The following is a 22336-nucleotide window of genomic DNA, read 5'->3' as shown; positions in this document are numbered from 1 at the left end:
TCCTTTCCCTCCCCCCTCTCTTTTCATCTCTCTCTCCTTGGATAATCTCTTTCATCTGTTCAGCTCCTCGTCCTTTTGTTTATTCACTCACTCCATTCCTTCTGACTGAGATTGGCTCAATCAGACCCCACCCATCTCGCTCCTCCTCCAATCCTCCTCTCCTCCCTAGTGAGTCTGTTTCCTTTCTGTCGTTTAATTTGGATTCTGTCTTTCCTACCTCACTCACTGCTATTTTCTCTGAGGCATTGCTCTAAGAACATCTTCTGAAATGACACAAATGAGCTGTATATCTCAGTAGAATATAGAGAACTTATGACAGGGTATGTTTTAAGACATTACAAAGCAACTTTGTAAAAATATGTTGAACCTCAAATCTCTGAAGATGATGTTTGAGAAACCTCTTTAACTTACCCTCTCAGTGCTTAGTATCTCTTTGCCTTCTGTCTTTGTCTGTTCCACAGCTGAAGGGTCTGTTTGTGTGTGTGTGTTTCCAGTTCACTCTGTCCGTAATAGTTGAGGTTCAGTCAGTCCCCTCCTAGGCACTGTACTTCCTGTGGCATTGGGGAGTGATGAAGATGATGATAATGATGTTTGTAGCCCGTAGGTCTCCTGGAAGCAGCATGGGAGAGGAGGAAGGCACAGGGAGCAGCATGGCCTAGCTAGCCTAACAGCCTACAGCCTCCTGCCCCATCCAGAGTAGCATCTGGCAGCTCAGTCAGTATCCAGGAGAGTCCGTCTTCAAGGCCTCTCTGCTGGTTGGTTTATGTTGTCTTCGTGTTGATTTACATAGGTCCAGATGGTCATCCAGTCAGTCTGTGTCTGTATAGATTGAACCAGCCGGGGGGAATGGAGAACGTTACACAGTTTAGAGGTTAGAGGAAATGACTCGAACAGAGTGAAGGAGGAGGTGGTGGGATGAGAGGTCACAGGAGTCTGGGCCACTTGTTATCCTTCACTTTGAGGTTTAGAATGAATCATCTCTGGCTCTTAAGGCCTATAGTGACACTGGCACTTTTTCTCTCCTCGAATTTGCAGGGATTAGCGGCTAAAGATGATATTCCTCCCGCTGTCTGTGACACTTGGGCCAGAGACACTGCACCCCCCCTGTGGGTAGAACAGAGAGGGCAGTTAGCTAGGACTCCTCACTCATACACACACACACACACACACACACACACACACACACACACACACACACACACACACACACATTACATAATAGTGGATTATGGCATTAAAGAGCAGGCACCCTAGGGCTCTGGTTAAAAGCAGTGCACTATATAGGGAATAGGGTGCCATTTGGGTCATTCCCATTCACTACTGTATCAATGAGTCAACTGTATACCAGCAGGGAAGGTTTCAGAATAACCATTATAATTTTTTTGCTTAATACGAATGCTCAAGTCTAACCATGCTCAAGTTAATCTTCAAAGGACAGACACTCCAGCTTCAGTGACTAGACAGTTATGTGTGGCAAGGTGACGAGTCTAGGATTAAAGCACTGTTCTTCAGTCCACAGACTTTCAGTCCAGCCCAGTACTAACACACCCAATGCAGTTATTCAACTTCACATCAAGACTTTTGATTTGTTGCATCAGTTGTGTTAGTGCTGGTCTGGAACAAAAGCCTGCACACCCCAGACTTGAAGCACACTAGATTGAGAGGTCTAGAAAGGGAAAAGTGGAGCGTGTAGTGTGGTGAAGTAGTAATGTGTGGTGAGGTGTGGTAGTGAGGTAGCGTGGTGTGGTAGTGTGGTGAGGTAAGTAGCGTGGTGAGGTAGTGTAGCGTAGTGTAGCATAGTGAGGTAGTGTAGCATGGTGAGGTAGTGTAGCGAGGTAGTGTAGCATAGTGTAGTGAGGTAGTGTAGCGAGGTAGCGTAGCATGGTGTGGTGAGGTAGTGTAGCGAGGTAGTGTAGCATAGTGTAGTGAGGTAGTGTAGCGAGGTAGCGTAGCATAGTGTGGTGAGGTAGTGTAGCATAGTGTAGTGAGGTAGTGTAGCGAGGTAGCGTAGCATAGTGTGGTGAGGTAGTGTAGCATAGTGTGGTGAGGTAGTGTAGCGAGGTAGCATAGTGTGGTGAGGTAGTGTAGCGAAGTGTGGTGAGGTAGTGTAGCGACGTGTGGTGAGGTAGTGTAGCGACGTGTGGTGAGGTAGTGTAGCGACGTGTGGTGAGGTAGTGTAGCAAAGTGTGGTGAGGTAGTGTAGCAAAGTGTGGTGAGGTAGTGTAGCATAGTGTGGTGAGGTAGTGTAGCATAGTGTGGTGAGGTAGTGTAGCGAAGTGTGGTGAGGTAGCGTAGAGTGGTGAGGTAGTGTAGCGTAGAGTGGTGAGGTAGTTTAGCGTAGAGTGGTGAGGTAGTGTAGCGTAATGTGGAGAGGTGGTGTGGTGAGGTAGTGTAGCGTAATGTGGTGAGGTGGTGTGGTGAGGTAGTGTAGCATAGTGTGGTGAGGTAGTGTAGTGAGGTAGTGTAGCGAAGTGTGGTGAGGTAGTGTAGCGAGGTAGCGTAGCATAGTGAAGTGAGGTAGTGTAGCATGGTGAGGTAGTGTAGCGAGGTAGCGTAGCGTAGCATAGGGTAGTGAGGTAGTGTAGCATAGTGTGGTGAGGTAGTGTAGCGAAGTGTGGTGAGGTAGCGTAGAGTGGTGAGGTAGTGTAGCGTAGAGTGGTGAGGTAGTGTAGAGTGGTGAGGTAGTGTAGCTTAGCGTAATGTGGTGAGGTAGAGTAGTGTGGTGAGGTAGCGTGGTGAGGTAGTGTGCTGAGGTAGTGTAGCTTAGTGTGCTGAGGTAGTGTAGCTTAGCGTAATGTGGTGAGGTAGTGTAGCGTAATGTGGTGAGGTGGTGTGGTGAGGTAGTGTAGCATAGTGTAGCGAGGTAGCATAGTGTAGTGAGGTAGTGTAGCATAGTGTGGTGAGGTAGTGTAGCAAGGTAGCGTAGCATAGTGTAGTGAGGTAGTGTAGCATGGTGAGGTAGTGTAGCGAGGTAGCGTAGCATAGGGTAGTGAGGTAGTGTAGCATAGTGTGGTGAGGTAGTGTAGCGAAGTGTGGTGAGGTAGTGTGGCGTAGCGTAATGTGGTGAGGTGGTGTGGTGAGGTAGTGTAGCGTAGTGTAATGTAGTGAGGTAGTGTAATGTGGTGAGGTAGCGTAGTGTGGTGAGGTAGTGTAGCGTAGTGTAATGTGGTGAGGTAGCGTAATGTGGGGAGGTAGAGTAGTGTGGTGAGGTAGCGTGGTGAGGTAGTGTGCTGAGGTAGTGTAGCTTAGTGTGCTGAGGTAGTGTAGCTTAGTGTGCTGAGGTAGTGTAGCTTAGTGTGCTGAGGTAGTGTAGCTTAGTGTGCTGAGGTAGTAATGTCAGTGTAGTGTATTTTGGTGTGGTGGTTGTGTTTCTGTGCTCCTCCCTCCCCATGCTGACACAACCTATATCCAGCCATGGATAGCTAGTACTGTAGCAGTAGAATAGAATATAGACTGGAATGGTTCCTCTGGGTCTCATTGGCTGACAGCTCTATTGTCCTGACCTCTGCTGAATGTCTGTTCTGCAGCACAACACTTAGAACAGCAGTTACACTGTACTACTAGAGATGGACTGGGTCTTTTACAGCATTATGGACTGGGTCTTATACAGCATTATGGACTGGGTCTTATACAGCATTATGGACTGGGTCTTATACAGCATTATGGACTGGGTCTTATACAGCATTATGGACTGGCTCCTATACAGCATTATGGACTGGGTCTTATACAGCATTATGGACTGGGTCTTATACAGCATTATGGACTGGGTCTTATACAGCATTATGGACTGGGTCTTACAGCATTATGGACTGGGTCTTATACAGCATTATGGACTGGGTCTTACAGCATTATGGACTGGGTCTTATACAGCATTATGGACTGGGTCTTATACAGCATTATGGACTGGGTCTTATACAGCATTATGGACTGGGTCTTATACAGCATTATGGACTGGGTCTTATACAGCATTATGGACTGGGTCTTATACAGCATTATGGACTGGGTCTTACAGCATTATGGACTGGGTCTTATACAGCATTATGGACTGGGTCTTACAGCATTATGGACTGGGTCTTATACAGCATTATGGACTGGGTCTTATACAGCATTATGGACTGGGTCTTATACAGCATTATGGACTGGGTCTTATACAGCATTATGGACTGGGTCTTATACAGCATTATGGACTGGGTCTTATACAGCATTATGGACTGGGTCTTACAGCATTATGGACTGGGTCTTACAGCATTATGGACTGGGTCTTATACAGCATTATGGACTGGGTCTTATACAGCATTATGGACTGGGTCTTTTACATCATTATGGACTGGGTCTTATACAGCATTATGGACTGGGTCTTATACAGCATTATGGACTGGGTCTTATACAGCATTATGGACTGGGTCTTATACAGCATTATGGACTGGGTCTTATACAGCATTATGGACTGGGTCTTATACAGCATTATGGACTGGGTCTTATACAGCATTATGGACTGGGTCTTATACAGCATTATGGACTGGGTCTTATACAGCATTATGGACTGGGTCTTACAGCATTATGGACTGGGTCTTATACAGCATTATGGACTGGGTCTTACAGCATTATGGACTGGGTATTATACAGCATTATGGACTGGGTCTTATACAGCATTATGGACTGGGTCTTATACAGCATTATGGACTGGGTCTTATACAGCATTATGGACTGGGTCTTACTGCATTATGGACTGGGTCTTACAGCATTATGGACTGGGTCTTATACAGCATTATGGACTGGGTCTTACAGCATTATGGACTGGGTCTTTTACAGCATTATGGACTGGGTCTTATACAGCATTATGGACTGGGTCTTATACAGCATTATGGACTGGGTCTTATACAGCATTATGGACTGGGTCTTATACAGCATTATGGACTGGGTCTTATACAGCATTATGGACTGGGTCTTATACAACATTATGGACTGGGTCTTATACAGCATTATGGACTGGGTCTTTCACAGCATTATGGACTGGGTCTTATACAGCATTATGGACTGGGTCTTATACAGCATTATGGACTGGGTTTTACAGCATTATGGACTGGGTCTTATACAGCATTATGGACTGGGTCTTACAGCATTATGGACTGGGTCTTATACAGCATTATGGACTGGGTCTTTTACAGCATTATGGACTGGGTCTTATACAGCATTATGGACTGGGTCTTATACAGCATTATGGACTGGGTCTTACAGCATTATGGACTGGGTCTTACAGCATTATGGACTGGGTCTTACAGCATTATGGACTGGGTCTTATACAGCATTATGGACTGGGTCTTATACAGCATTATGGACTGGGTCTTATACAGCATTATGGACTGGGTCTTATACAGCATTATGGACTGGGTCTTATACAGCATTATGGACTGGGTCTTTTACAGCATTATGGACTGGGTCTTACAGCATTATGGACTGGGTCTTATACAGCATTATGGACTGGGTATTTTACAGCATTATGGACTGGGTCTTATACAGCATTATGGACTGGGTCTTATACAGCATTATGGACTGGGTCTTATACAGCATTATGGACTGGGTCTTACAGCATTATGGACTGGGTCTTATACAGCATTATGGACTGGGTCTTACAGCATTATGGACTGGGTCTTACAGCATTATGGACTGGGTCTTATACAGCATTATGGACTGGGTCTTATACAGCATTATGGACTGGGTCTTATACAGCATTATGGACTGGGTCTTATACAGCATTATGGACTGGGTCTTACAGCATTATGGACTGGGTCTTACAGCATTATGGACTGGGTCTTACAGCATTATGGACTGGGTCTTACAGCATTATGGACTGGGTCTTTTACAGCATTATGGACTGGGTCTTATACAGCATTATGGACTGGGTCTTATACAGCATTATGGACTGGGTCTTATACAGCATTATGGACTGGGTCTTACAGCATTATGGACTGGGTCTTATACAGCATTATGGACTGGGTCTTACAGCATTATGGACTGGGTCTTATACAGCATTATGGACTGGGTCTTATACAGCATTATGGACTGGGTCTTATTACAGCATTATGGACTGGGTCTTATACAGCATTATGGACTGGGTCTTATTACAGCATTATGGACTGGGTCTTATACAGCATTATGGACTGGGTCTTATACAGCATTATGGACTGGGTCTTACAGCATTATGGACTGGGTCTTACAGCATTATGGACTGGGTCTTATACAGCATTATGGACTGGGTCTTATACAGCATTATGGACTGGGTCTTATACAGCATTATGGACTGGGTCTTATACAGCATTATGGACTGGGTCTTATACAGCATTATGGACTGGGTCTTACAGCATTATGGACTGGGTCTTACAGCATTATGGACTGGGTCTTATACAGCATTATGGACTGGGTCTTACAGCATTATGGACTGGGTCTTATACAGCATTATGGACTGGGTCTTATACAGCATTATGGACTGGGTCTTATACAGCATTATGGACTGGGTCTTATACAGCATTATGGACTGGGTCTTACAGCATTATGGACTGGGTCTTATACAGCATTATGGACTGGGTCTTATACAGCATTATGGACTGGGTCTTATACAGCATTATGGACTGGGTCTTATACAGCATTATGGACTGGGTCTTACAGCATTATGGACTGGGTCTTATACACCATTATGGACTGGGTCTTATACAGCATTATGGACTGGGTCTTACAGCATTATGGACTGGGTCTTATACAGCATTATGGACTGGGTCTTATACAGCATTATGGACTGGGTCTTATACAGCATTATGGACTGGGTCTTATACAGCATTATGGACTGGGTCTTATACAGCATTATGGACTGGGTCTTACAGCATTATGGACTGGGTCTTATACAGCATTATGGACTGGGTCTTATACAGCATTATGGACTGGGTCTTATACAGCATTATGGACTGGGTCTCATACAGCATTATGGACTGGGTCTTATACAGCATTATGGACTGGGTCTTACAGCATTATGGACTGGGTCTTGTTCGGCAGTACCACAGATGGACTGGGTCTTGTACGGCAGTACCACAGATGGACTGGGTCTTGTACGGCAGTACCACAGATGGACTGGGTCCTGTTCGGCAGTACCACAGATGGACTGGGTCTTGTGCGGCAGTACCACAGATGGACTGGGTCTTGTACAGAATTATGTACTGGGTCTTGTACAGAATTATGTACTGGGTCTTGTACAGAATTATGTACTGGGTCTTGTACGGCAGTACCACAGATGGACTGGGTCTTCTGCAACAGTACCACAGATGGACTGAGTCTTATACGGCAGTACCACAGATGTACTGGGTCTTGAACAGAATGATGTACTGGGTCTTGTACCACAGATGGACTGGGTCCTGTGCGGCAGTACCACTGATGGACTGGGTCTTGTGCGGCAGTACCACAGATGGACTGGGTCTTGTACGGCAGTACCACAGATGGACTGGGTCTTGTGCGGCAGTACCACAGATGGACTGGGTCTCGTGCGGCAGTACCACAGATGGACTGGGTCTCGTACGGCAGTACCACAGATGGACTGGGTCTCGTACGGCATTACCTCAGATGGACTGGGTCTTGTACGGCAGTATCACAGATGGACTTGGTCTTGTACGGCAGTACCACAGATGGACTTGGTCTTGTACGGCAGTACCACAGATGGACTGGGTCTTGTACGGCAGTATCACAGATGGACTTGGTCTTGTACGGCAGTACCACAGATGGACTGGGTCTTGTACAGAATTATGTACTGGGTCTTGTACGGCAGTTCCACAGATGGACTGGGCCTTGTGCAACAGTACCACAGATGGACTGGGTCTTGTACGGCAGTACCACAGATGGACTGGGTCTTGTACTGAATTATGTACTGGGTCTTGTACGGCAGCTCCACACATGGACTGGGTCTTGTACAGAACTATGTACTGAGTCTTGTACGGCAGCACCACACATGGACTGGGTCTTGTACGGCAGTTCCACAGATGGACTGGGTCTTGTACAGAACTATGTACTGGGTCTTGTACGGCAGCACCACACATGGACTGGGTCTTGTACAGAACTATGTACTGGGTCTTGTACGGCAGCACCACACATGGACTGGGTCTTGTACAGAACTATGTACTGGGTCTTGTACGGCAGTACCACAGATGGACTGGGTCTTGTACAGAACTATGTACTGGGTCTTGTACGGCAGCACCACACATGGACTGGGTCTTGTACGGCAGTTCCACAGATGGACTGGGTCTTGTACGGCAGTTCCACAGATGGACTGGGTCTTGTACGGCAGTAACACAGATGGACTGGGTCTTGTACAGCAGTAACACAGATGGACTGGGTCTTGTACGGCAGTAACACAGATGGACTGGGTCTTGTACAGCAGTAACACAGATGGACTGGGTCTTGTACAGCAGTAACACAGATGGACTGGGTCTTGTACAGCAGTAACACAGATGGACTGGGTGTGTTCTAGTAATCTTTTATGGTCCTCTATATTACCAGAACACTCGCAGCGCAGCAGTATAGGAGATGCATGGTACTCTGGGGTGTGTTCTGGTAATATTTAGCCCCATAAAGAGGTTTCTCCAGAGGACACTTCTATCTACCTACCACCAATGAGGAGAAAAGCATTCTTCATTTTTTTGACTAGAGCGCCAATGTGTGCTGTGCAACGAACATTCATTAAAACCTGTGTGTGTGTGTGTGGAAGAATGCAAATGATGTGCATGTGCTATGGTGAGCACAACATCTAATTGTTTGTCTGTGTTAAAGCATGAGTCTCCACTCGTGTGTGTGTGTGTGTGTGTGTGTGTGTGTGTGTGTGTGTGTGTGTGTGTGTGTGTGTGTGTGTGTGTGTTAACTGTTTAACCAACAACTCACGTAACCCCCCACTCCCCTCTTATTTCTCATTTACTGAGGGAGAGCTGGAAAGAGGGAGGAAGAGTGGGTGATAGGAGAGAAGGGGAAAGCTGGAGCGAGGGAGGGAGGGGGCAGATTTATGAACCCATTGGAATGTAATTTGGAGGCAGAAATTACTGTCAGCCTGAGCAAGGTTTAAACTCACTGAAGCCTGAATCAACATCCACTGACGTGAGTGAGTACAGGAATGCAGGCATGTTTTATAGTAAATAGAAGTGGTTGGTAAATGTGATGGGGAGTATAATACCACAGAGCATGGTTTGATATGCAGATGGGGAGGATAATACCACAGAGCATGGTTTGTTATGCAGATGGGGAGGATAATACCACAGAGCATGGTTTGTTATGCAGATGGAGGGGGTATAACACCACAGGGCATGGTTTGTTATGCAGATGGGGAGTATAATACCACAGAGCATGGTTTGATATGCAGATGGGGAGTATAACACCACAGAGCATGGTTTGATATGCAGATGGGGAGTATAATACCACAGGGCATGGTTTAATATGCAGATGGGGAGTATAATACCACAGGGCATGGTTTGATATAGATGGGGAGTATAATACCACAGAGCATGGTTTAATATGCAGATGGGGAGTATAATACCACAGAGCATGGTTTGATATAGATGGGGAGTATAATACCACAGAGCATGGTTTGATATGCAGATGGGGAGTATAATACCACAGAGCATGGTTTGATATAGATGTGGAGTATAATACCACAGAGCATGGTTTGATATGCAGATGGGGAGTATAATACCACAGAGCATGGTTTGATATAGATGGGGAGTATAATACCACAGAGCATGGTTTGATATGCAGATGGGGAGTATAACACCACAGAGCATGGTTTGATATAGATGGGGAGTATAACACCACAGGGCATGGTTTGATATAGATGGGGAGTATAATACCACAGAGCATGGTTTGATATAGATGGGGAGTATAATACCACAGAGCATGGTTTGATATGCAGATGGGGAGTATAACACCACAGAGCATGGTTTGATATAGATGTGGAGTATAATACCACAGAGCATGGTTTGATATGCAGATGGGGAGTATAATACCACAGAGCATGGTTTGATATAGATGTGGAGTATAATACCACAGAGCATGGTTTGATATAGATGGGGAGTATAACACCACAGGGCATGGTTTGATATAGATGGGGACTATAATACCACAGAGCATGGTTTGATATGCAGATGGGGAGTATAACACCACAGAGCATGGTTTGATATAGATGTGGAGTATAATACCACAGAGCATGGTTTGATATGCAGATGGGGAGTATAACACCATAGAGCATGGTTTGATATAGATGTGGAGTATAATACCACAGAGCATGGTTTGATATGCAGATGGGGAATATAATACCACAGGGCATGGTTTGATATGCAGATGGGGAGTATAACACCACAGGGCATGGTTTGATATAGATGGGGAGTATAATACCACAGAGCATGGTTTGATATGCAGATGGGGAGTATAATACCACAGAGCATGGTTTGATATGCAGATGGGAGTATAACACCACAGAGCATGGTTTGATATAGATGGGGAGTATAGTACCACAGAGCATGGTTTAATATGCAGATGGGGAGTATAATACCACAGAGCATGGTTTGATATAGATGTGGAGTATAATACCACAGAGCATGGTTTGATATGCAGATGGGGAGTATAGTACCACAGAGCATGGTTTGATATGCAGATGGGGAGTATAGTACCACAGAGCATGGTTTGATATAGATGGGGAGTATAATACCACAGGGCATGGTTTGATATGCAGATAGGGAGTATAATACCACAGAGCATGGTTTGATATGCAGATGGGGAGTATAACACCACAGAGCATGGTTTGATATAGATGTGGAGTATAATACCACAGAGCATGGTTTGATATAGATGTGGAGTATAATACCACAGAGCATGGTTTGATATGCAGATGGGGAGTATAACACCACAGAGCATGGTTTGATATGCAGATGGGAGTATAACACCACAGGGCATGGTTTGATATGCAGATGGGGAGTATAACACCACAGAGCATGGTTTGATATGCAGATGGGAGTATAACACCACAGAGCATGGTTTGATATAGATGGGGAGTATAACACCACAGAGCATGGTTTGATATAGATGGGGAGTATAACACCACAGAGCATGGTTTGATATAGATGGGGAGTATAATACCACAGAGCATGGTTTGATATGCAGATGGGGAGTATAACACCACAGAGCATGGTTTGATATAGATGGGGAGTATAACACCACAGAGCATGGTTTGATATAGATGGGGAGTATAACACCACAGAGCATGGTTTGATATGCAGATGGGGAGTATAATACCACAGAGCATGGTTTAATATGCAGATGGGGAGTATAACACCACAGAGCATGGTTTGATATGCAGATGGGGAGTATAACACCACAGAGCATGGTTTGATATAGATGGGGAGTATAATACCACAGGGCATGGTTTGATATGCAGATGGGGAGTATAATACCACAGAGCATGGTTTGATATAGATGGGGAGTATAACACCACAGAGCATGGTTTGATATAGATGGGGAGTATAACACCACAGAGCATGGTTTGATATGCTACTCTACCACTCCACGTATGAGTGTCACAACTGCACAATATCTGGAGATGTAATACAGAATTCATATTTAAAAGTTCATATTCCTTACTGTGTTTCACTGACTGCTCTGACCTGACTTCATGACATTACACACACTGAGGCCTGACTGACTGCAGAGGCCATGACACCGGCGAGATCAGCCAAGGCTGTCCATCCATACAGAGAGGGAGGGAGGGAGCGAGAGACGGATTGATGAAAAGAGAAAGGAAAGGGGAAAACCAGGAGAGAGAGAGAATAAGAGGGTGTAAAAGCGAGAGAGAGGGATGTGACTAGCTTTTTAAAACAGTGACACACAGCAGCCATTTTAGTGTGAAAGAGAGGGAGAGAGGCTGGGGGAAATACAGGCAGCCTGACAGAGTGATGAGGGAGGGAGCAGGGCTAAACGAGAAAAAGATGGAGGGAGGATAGGAGGAGAGAAGACACCATACTGTATTTTCTTATCACCTTTCCTCCCTCTCTGACCCGCTTTCCCTTTCTCTCTCTCACTCACTCACTCACTCACTCACTCACTCACTCACTCACTCACTCACTCACTTACTCACTCACTCACACACACCCCTCACACATGAATATACACTCTTAACAGCAGTCCTTTACTCAATGATAATGATATCACCATATGCAAACTTATTTTACTCTGTAAAGCAGTTCAGCCCCTGTAAAAAGTAGAGAACCACTTCCCTTCCTGTTCCTCTACTTCTCCATTGATGCCAGCCAGCCAGCCATCAGTAAGGAGCTGTATCTTCACTACCCTCCCTCATCCCTGTCTTCCTAGCATCTGTTCTCTTATTCTCCTCCCTCTCCATTCCTTCATCTCGTCATCTCCCTGCCTAGAGGTCTCTGTTCTGTCACTCATTTGGGTAAACGTCATTCTGCACATAAACAACAAAACAAATGTAATTTGTTATATTATTTTAGACTGAACCACTTGGCTATAAATGGACCAGCCCCTCCCTCTCCACTGATGCCATCAGGGCTTTGGGTCATTTAAGTGGTTTTCTGTACTAATGCTGTGTTACTCCCTTCCTCCCTAGACCTCTCCTCTTAAATATGAGAGAGATAGACACGCGCACACACACACACACACACACACACCCACGCGCGCGCACACACACACCCACGCGCGCGCGCACACACACACACACAGAGACAGACACACACAGAGACAGACACACACACACACACACACACACACACATACACACAGAGACACAGAGACACACACAGAGAGAGACAGACACACACAGAGACAGACACACGCACACACAGACACACACACAGAGACAGAGACGCGCATGCACACACACACATACACACACACACACAGAGACACACACACAGAGAGACACACACGCACACAGAGACACACACGCACACAGAGAGACACACACAGAGACATAGACACGCACACAGAGACACACACACAGACACACACAGAGACGCGCACACACAGAGACGTGCACACTCAGACACACGCACACAGAGCTACACACGCACACAGAGAGACAGACGCACACACAGAGAGACACGCACACACAGAGAGACACGCACACACAGAGAGACACGCACACACAGAGAGACACGCACACACAGAGAGACACGCACACACAGAGAGACACGCACACACAGAGAGACTCGCACACACAGAGAGACACACACCGAGAGAGACCCACACACACACACACAGAGAGAGAGACACACACACACACAGACACACACAGAGAGACACACACACACACACAGACCCACAAGCACAGACACACACACGCACATACAAGAGACCCACACACACACAAGACACACACAAGACACACAGACACGCGCGCACACACAGACACGCGCGCACACACAGACACACGCGCACACACAGACACACGCGCACACACAGACACACGCGCACACACAGACACACGCGCACACACAGACACACGCGCACACACAGACACACGCGCACACACAGACACACGCGCACACACAGACACACGCGCACACACACACACACACACACGCGCACACACACACACACACACACACAGACACACACACACACACACACAGACACACTCAGAGAGACACACTCAGAGAGACACATTCAGAGAGACACACTCACAGAGACACACACACACACACACACACACACCAAGACACACTCAGAGAGACACACTCACAGAGAGACACACACACATACACACACAGAGAGACAGACACACACACACACAGACACACACACACACAGAGACACAGACACACACAGGGAGCGACACACACACAGAGACACACACACACACACACAACTGATTGACTCAAACGTATTAAGAAGGAAAGAAATTCCACAATTACCTTTTAACAAGGCACTCCTGTTAATTGAAAAGCATTCCAGGTGACTACCTCATATAGCTGGTTGACAGAATGCCAAGTGTGCAAAGCTGTAATCAAGGCAAAGGGTGGCTACTTTGAAGAATCTAAAATATATTTTGATTTCTTTAACACTTTTGTTTACTACATGATTCCATGTGTGTTATTTCATAGTTTTGATGTCTTCACTATAATTCTACAATGTAGAAAATAGTAAAATAAAGAAAAACCCTTGAATGAGTCGGTGTGTCATAACTTTTGACTGGTACTTTATATTGAAAGCAGGTGCTTCCACACAGGTGTGGTTCTTGAGTTAATTAAGCAATTAACATCCCATCATGCTTAGGGTCATGTATAAAATGCTGAGCAGGCCATTATTTTGGCTGCCATGGCTATGCCCCCATAGGATAACAATCCCCCATCCACAGGGCACGAGTGGTCACTGAATGGTTTGAAGAGCACGAAAACTATGTAAGCCATATGCCATGTCCTTCTCAGTCACCAGATCTCAACCAATATGTTTTTATACTGTATAGATTAGTGGTTCCCAAACTATTTATAGCCGCGTACCCCTTCAAACATTCCACCTCCAGCTGCGTACCCCCTCTAGCAGGGTCAGCGGACTCTCAAATGTTGTTTATTGCCATCATTGTAAGCCTGCCACACACACACTATATGATACATTTATTAAACATAAGAATAAGTGTTAGTTTTTGTCCGGCTCGTGGGAAGTGACAAAGAGCTCTTATAGGACCAGGGCACAAATAATAATACAATAATGATCAATACGTTTGCTCTTTATTTAGCCATCTTACATATTAAACCTTATTTGGTCATGAAATGTGAATAACTCACCACAGGTTAATGAGAAGGGTGTGCTTGAAAGGATGCACATAACTCTGCAATGTTGGGTTGTATTGGAGAGTCAGTCTTAAATCATTTTCCACACACAGTCTGTGCCTGAATTTAGTTTTCATGCTAGCGAGGGCCGAGAATCCACTCTTACATAGGTATGTGGTTGCAAAGGGCATCAGTGTCTTAACAGCGCGATTTGCCAAGGCAGGAAACTCTGAGCGCAGCCCAATCCAGAAATCTGTCAGTGGCTTCTGATTAAATTCAATTTTCACAGAACTGCTTGTTGCAAGGGCATGAAAGGGATAACGAATCCAGTTGTTTGTGTTGTCCGTTTTGGGAAAGTACCTGCGTAATTGCGCACCCAGCTCACTCAGGTGCTTCGCTATATCACATTTGACATTGTCCGTAAGCTTGAGATCATCTGCACACAAAAAATCATACAATGATGGAAAGACCTGTGTGTAATGCAGACAGAGAAGAGCTCCAACTTCTTAATCATAGCCTCAATCTTGTCCCGCACATTGAATATAGTTGCGGAGAGTCACTGTAATCCTAGATTCAGATCATTCTGGCAGAAAAAAACATCACCCAGATAGACCAGTCGTGTGAGAAACGCGTCATCGTGCAAGCGGTCAGACGAGTGAAAATTATGGTCTGTAAAGAAAACTTTAAGCTCGTCTTTCCATTCATAATAACGTGTCGATACTTTGCCCCTTGATAACCAGCACACTTCTGTATGTTGTAGAAGCGTTACATGGTCGCTGCCCATATCATTGTGTAGTGCAGAAAATACATGAGGTATGTGACACTTGGCATTCAGGCCAAAGAGTTCAATCTTGGTTTCATCATACCAGAGAGTCTTGTTTCTCCTGGTCTGAGTCCTTTAAGTGTCTTTTGGCAAACTCCAAGTGGGCTGTCATGTTCCTTTTACTGAGGAGTGGCTTCCGTCTTGCCACTCTACCATAAAAGCCTGATTGGTGGAGTGCTGAATTTGTGAATATACCACAGGTAGACTCCAATCAAGTTGTACAAATATCTCAAGGATGATCAATGGAAACAGGATGCACCGGAGTTCAATTTCGAGTCTCATTGCAAAGGGTCTGAGTACTTATGTATTGTTTTTACAAATATCTGTCTTCGCTTTGTCATTATGTGGTATTGTGTGTAGACTGATGAGGGAACATTCTTATTTAATGACATTTAGAAAAAGGCTGTAATTTATCGATGTGGAAAAAGTGAAGGGGTCTGAATACTTTCCGAATGCACTGCATTTCTCAGATATAGGACAGACACTTCAGAACAAACTTACTTCAGATGTTTGTATCTGTTGTTCCATGTAGTGAATCTGTTATTCAATGTGTTTGTATGGGCTAATACCAAAAGCATTTTTTCATCCACTCATTGTTTTATATCTTTTTTTGATACTTCAAGGGGTCTTAAAATTATAAATCAAATTACTAAATGATCCTTGGTATGACCTCCTTAAAACAATTCCATATAGCTTAGTAGAATCGCCTCCCCGGGGTTAGACAGGGCTTAGATCTTAAAGGCTCTTAATGCGTACCTTTTCATTCTATTATGTGAGCTATACATATTAAAAAAAATATCAAAACAATTTATTTAAAGTCATATTTTTCGAAAGTATTAATGTTACTGTCCCCACTACAACAACAAAATACTTAAATACATGTATTTTGTCCATTTAAATTAAATACTGTAGAATTCCATTCGTTCCTATGGTGGACTGCTTTTCTGAGGAGTGCCAATATGCCGAACGGTGGCTTCAAAGCCTCTCATTGGCCAGTACATAGCATCAGCAACCCAGAGTTTATATACATCATTTGTCGAAACCCAATTGAACACTTATGGGAGATTCTGGGGCAGCGCCTGAGACAGCATTTTCCACTATCTTCAACAACACCAAATTATGGAATTTCTTGTGGAAGAATGGTGTCGCATCCCAGACACGTAGAATCTATGTCAAGCTGCATTGAAGCTGTTCTGGCTCGTGGTGGTCCAACACCCTATTAAGACACTTTATGTTGGTGTTTATTGAAGAATGGTGTCGCATCCCAGACACGTAGAATCTATGCCATGGTGCATTGAAGCTGTTCTGGCTCGTGGTGGTCCAACACCCTATTAAGACACTTTATGTTGGTGTTTATTTTATTTGGGCAGTACAGTTTGGTTTATTTGTGATTCCTTACAACAAGCACCATTTTGTATTATTTTGGTACCTGGTAGTAATGGAATTGTTAGGAGTGTTGTATTATTTTGGTACCTGGTAGTAATGGAATTGTTAGGAGTGTTGTATTATTTTGGTACCTGGTAGTAATGGAATTGTTAGGAGTGTTGTATTATTTTGGTACCTGGTAGTAATGGAATTGTTAGGAGTGTTGTATTATTTTGGTACCTGGTAGTAATGGAATTGTTAGGAGTGTTGAATTATTTTGGTACCTGGTAGTAATGGAATTGTTAGGAGTGTTGTATTATTTTGGTACCTGGTAGTAATGGAATTGTTAGGAGTGTTGTATTATTTTGGTACCTGGTAGTAATGGAATTGTTAGGAGTGTTGTATTATTTTGGTACCTGGTAGTAATGGAATTGTTAGGAGTGTTGTATTATTTTGGTACCTGGTAGTAATGGAATTGTTAGGAGTGTTGTATTATTTTGGTACCTGGTAGTAATGGAATTGTTAGGAGTGTTGTATTATTTTGGTACCTGGTAGTAATGGAATTGTTAGGAGTGTTGTATTATTTTGGTACCTGGTAGTAATGGAATTGTTAGGAGTGTTGTATTATTTTGGTACCTGGTAGTAATGGAATTGTTAGGAGTGTTGTATTATTTTGGTACCTGGTAGTAATGGAATTGTTAGGAGTGTTGTATTATTTTGGTACCTGGTAGTAATGGAATTGTTAGGAGTGTTGTATTATTTTGGTACCTGGTAGTAATGGAATTGTTAGGAGTGTTGTATTATTTTGGTACCTGGTAGTAATGGAATTGTTAGGAGTGTTGTATTATTTTGGTACCTGGTAGTAATGGAATTGTTAGGAGTGTTGTATTATTTTGGTACCTGGTAGTAATGGAATTGTTAGGAGTGTTGTATTATTTTGGTACCTGGTAGTAATGGAATTGTTAGGAGTGTTGTATTATTTTGGTACCTGGTAGTAATGGAATTGTTAGGAGTGTTGAATTATTTTGGTACCTGGTATTAATGGAATTGTTAGGAGTGTTGTATTATTTTGGTACCTGGTAGTAATGGAATTGTTAGGAGTGTTGTATTATTTTGGTACCTGGTAGTAATGGAATTGTTAGGAGTGTTGTATTATTTTGGTACCTGGTAGTAATGGAATTGTTAGGAGTGTTGTATTATTTTGGTACCTGGTAGTAATGGAATTGTTAGGAGTGTTGTATTATTTTGGTACCTGGTAGTAATGGAATTGTTAGGAGTGTTGTATTATTTTGGTACCTGGTAGTAATGGAATTGTTAGGAGTGTTGTATTATTTTGGTACCTGGTAGTAATGGAATTGTTAGGAGTGTTGTATTATTTTGGTACCTGGTAGTAATGGAATTGTTAGGAGTGTTGTATTATTTTGGTACCTGGTAGTAATGGAATTGTTAGGAGTGTTGTATTATTTTGGTACCTGGTAGTAATGGAATTGTTAGGAGTGTTGTATTATTTTGGTACCTGGTAGTAATGGAATTGTTAGGAGTGTTGTATTATTTTGGTACCTGGTAGTAATGGAATTGTTAGGAGTGTTGTATTATTTTGGTACCTGGTAGTAATGGAATTGTTAGGAGTGTTGTATTATTTTGGTACCTGGTAGTAATGGAATTGTTAGGAGTGTTGTATTATTTTGGTACCTGGTAGTAATGGAATTGTTAGGAGTGTTGTATTATTTTGGTACCTGGTAGTAATGGAATTGTTAGGAGTGTTGTATTATTTTGGTACCTGGTAGTAATGGAATTGTTAGGAGTGTTGTATTATTTTGGTACCTGGTAGTAATGGAATTGTTAGGAGTGTTGTATTATTTTGGTACCTGGTAGTAATGGAATTGTTAGGAGTGTTGAATTATTTTGGTACCTGGTAGTAATGGAATTGTTAGGAGTGTTGTATTATTTTGGTACCTGGTAGTAATGGAATTGTTAGGAGTGTTGTATTATTTTGGTACCTGGTAGTAATGGAATTGTTAGGAGTGTTGTATTATTTTGGTACCTGGTAGTAATGGAATTGTTAGGAGTGTTGTATTATTTTGGTACCTGGTAGTAATGGAATTGTTAGGAGTGTTGTATTATTTTGGTACCTGGTAGTAATGGAATTGTTAGGAGTGTTGTATTATTTTGGTACCTGGTAGTAATGGAATTGTTAGGAGTGTTGTATTATTTTGGTACCTGGTAGTAATGGAATTGTTAGGAGTGTTGTATTATTTTGGTACCTGGTAGTAATGGAATTGTTAGGAGTGTTGTATTATTTTGGTACCTGGTAGTAATGGAATTGTTAGGAGTGTTGTATTATTTTGGTACCTGGTAGTAATGGAATTGTTAGGAGTGTTGTATTATTTTGGTACCTGGTAGTAATGGAATTGTTAGGAGTGTTGAATTATTTTGGTACCTGGTAGTAATGGAATTGTTAGGAGTGTTGTATTATTTTGGTACCTGGTAGTAATGGAATTGTTAGGAGTGTTGTATTATTTTGGTACCTGGTAGTAATGGAATTGTTAGGAGTGTTGAATTATTTTGGTACCTGGTAGTAATGGAATTGTTAGGAGTGTTGTATTATTTTGGTACCTGGTAGTAATGGAATTGTTAGGAGTGTTGTATTATTTTGGTACCTGGTAGTAATGGAATTGTTAGGAGTGTTGTATTATTTTGGTACCTGGTAGTAATGGAATTGTTAGGAGTGTTGAATTATTTTGAAGGAAGTACCGTTGTTGCATCAATGAAATATCAGGTAAACGAACACTAACTACACTGTTTGTTAACTTAAGCTCTCATAGAGTTTTGTTCACATGCAATGGCAGCACAGCACACACAAAAAAATGTGCACATTACTGTACACGCGCTAGAGATGTAACAAATGGACAATTTTGCTTAACGCTTAAACAACGATTAAAAAAAAAACTGTTTTTCCGTTAAAATGATAACAAAAAATAATAATACAATTCCACTCAATTCACAATGTAGAAGAATGGTCCTATGAAGTTCTGTCTAGTGCCACCCTTTACAGACAGAACGCAGCCACAGTAACATTTCAATAGTACAGAAGTCCAGAGAGGACATATGAATAAAACAATTATTCCCTTTTGTCCAGATCACAAATGATTTATCTCATGATCATTACATAACGAGTTGTTTTGTCGAGATCACAAATGATTTATCTCATGATCATTACATAACGAGTTGTTTTGTCGAGATCACAAATGATTTATCTCATGATCATTACATAACGAGTTGTTTTGTCGAGATCACAAATGATTTATCTCATGATCATTACATAACGAGTTGTTTTGTCGAGATCACAAATGATTTATCTCATGATCATTACATAACGAGTTGTTTTGTCGAGATCACAAATGATTTATCTCATGATCATTACATAACGAGTTGTTTTGTCGAGATCACAAATGATTTATCTCATGATCATTACATAACGAGTTGTTTTGTCGAGATCACAAATGATTTATCTCATGGTCATTACATAACGAGTTTTGTCGAGATCACAAGATAATCAAAAGTTCCACGTATTATCCATGAATTTGTACAGATGCGCGGTAACAACCTCATCAATGAGCCCTGTGGCTGCGTTGATCAAAATGCTCTCGTGGGGCATTTAAGCCTTGAACAATGCCTGACAGGCAGCACTGTCTCCCAGGCTGAATGCCGCCCCCAAGTCCACAGCCAATGGCATGCAAGGAACAAGGAACTTTTAGCTTTCTAACCTATAAACTGATAAAGAGCTCCAAAACATGAAATGTTAGTTGGAAATGTACCATCCCTTAGTGTAGCAATTAATAAAAAAATATGCGCTGATCCACCGTGGGCTCTGCTGCCTCAGCCATACTGTCGATTTGTCATCAATACGTCCACACTCCTACAAAACAACAACACTCGACAACGACACTTGTCTTGATCTTGATAAATAAGTTGTGATCTCGACATAATGAAGGATTTATTCTATTAATATGTCCTTTCTGGACTTCCGAACAATAGCAACAATTGATAACTTTTCAGACAATTAAAAGAGTGCCGCATCAAGAGTCTGTGGGTGTGTTTGTAAATTCAATCTGTAGTGCCAGAGTGCGCTCAGAGTGCGCTCTGGGCGTTCGTAAATTCATAGCATTGTCAGATTGTCCATTTGTAAATTCAGAGCGTTTTGCTCTCGGAGAGTTCAGAGCCACACTGGACGCTCTGGTCGAGGAGTAGGGATGATCTGAACGTTCTGACCTCACAATGGCAGTTAAGCACTCAAGCTAACTGGCTAACGTTGGCTAGCTTGCTAGCTACTTCCAGACGCAAATGAGAGAACACCTCACTCTGACCATTTTACTCTCCCTAGCAGAGCTGGTTAGGCTGTTTTCATGTTATCTAGAGCGTTGGTGACTGTAACTGTGCTGCTGGCAACAATTTAATTACGCTTTTTTGCCGACGTTTACCGACACCGGCCATATTCAACGGGTGTTGAGCGTTCGTAAATTCATCAGTTATTCTGCACTCTGGCACACTCAGACGAGAGTGCTCTGAAATTGGAGTCAATAACCAGAGCGAATTTACGAATGCACCGTGTATCTTTTCAGACAGTAGAATTCTGCTCCGACTTATAATGTTCTATTGTTTCCCTGACAACAATAAAGGTCGCTGATTGATGTGCTGCTGGGTTGTTAATGCTGTTTTTTATGGTAGGATAGCTAGATGTACTTTATTTCTACTAAATGTCTTGCTAAATCACAGTATTTAAAGAACTGTAAAGTACATTTTTAGGAGAGAGTGGTCTGCGTGCAGGCAGCAGGCTGAGTGGAGCGGAGCAGCTCAAGATTATTTGATTGACAGTTTTGGTCGCATAGTGATGGAAATTAGTCCTGCTTCAGAAGCAGCATTACTTTAGACACGTAGTGTAGCCTACCCTAACAGACGAGGTGACACATTATTATATATGAAAAGGGTCATTGATACAGGCTACCGGTAGCCTACTGTCATTTCAGAATACGAGACAAAAACTCCCCTACCCACTCAGCAACGAAGAGTACCCTGGTCTCAAGACTACAAAGATACACGACATCAGTCCCATGAATAAACTAGGATATTCTACAGGCAACAGACCGGAGACTGAACACGCGCTCTGACTGAACACACACTGGCATCATTAGCGAGGGAGAGTGAGGGGCAGCCAGAACCGTGCTCATATGTCTTGCTAATCTGCATCTTGCCATCTCTTGTCTTGCATGCCTCACAAATTCACCCAAGTAGCCTAAGGTTTTACATCTTCCTCTCTGGTTTGATTTAAAAGACACAACTTTCC

General features: G+C 43.2%; 2 protein-coding genes across 3 annotated transcripts in view; one reads left to right on the top strand and one right to left on the bottom strand.

Annotated features, from left to right (window-relative positions):
- The window catches only part of macrod1 (mono-ADP ribosylhydrolase 1), a 108989-nt gene that overhangs the window by 34302 nt on the left and 52351 nt on the right, over window positions 1–22336 (top strand). The window lies entirely within an intron of this gene.
- Window positions 1–22336, bottom strand: part of LOC110489051 (leucine-rich repeat transmembrane protein FLRT1) — a 36882-nt gene that overhangs the window by 11701 nt on the left and 2845 nt on the right. The window contains exon 2 of the mRNA XM_090198672.1: window positions 412–1104. The gene's annotated coding sequence lies outside the window, so the exon portion shown is untranslated. The remainder of the gene's footprint in view (window positions 1–411; window positions 1105–22336) is intronic.

The sequence above is a fragment of the Oncorhynchus mykiss genome, chromosome 14 (genome assembly GCF_057628025.1).
Source record: "Oncorhynchus mykiss isolate SJ-2025 chromosome 14, ASM5762802v1, whole genome shotgun sequence".
NCBI classification, from domain to species: Eukaryota; Metazoa; Chordata; class Actinopteri; order Salmoniformes; family Salmonidae; genus Oncorhynchus; species Oncorhynchus mykiss.
This window is presented reverse-complemented; position numbering and strand designations above follow the sequence as displayed.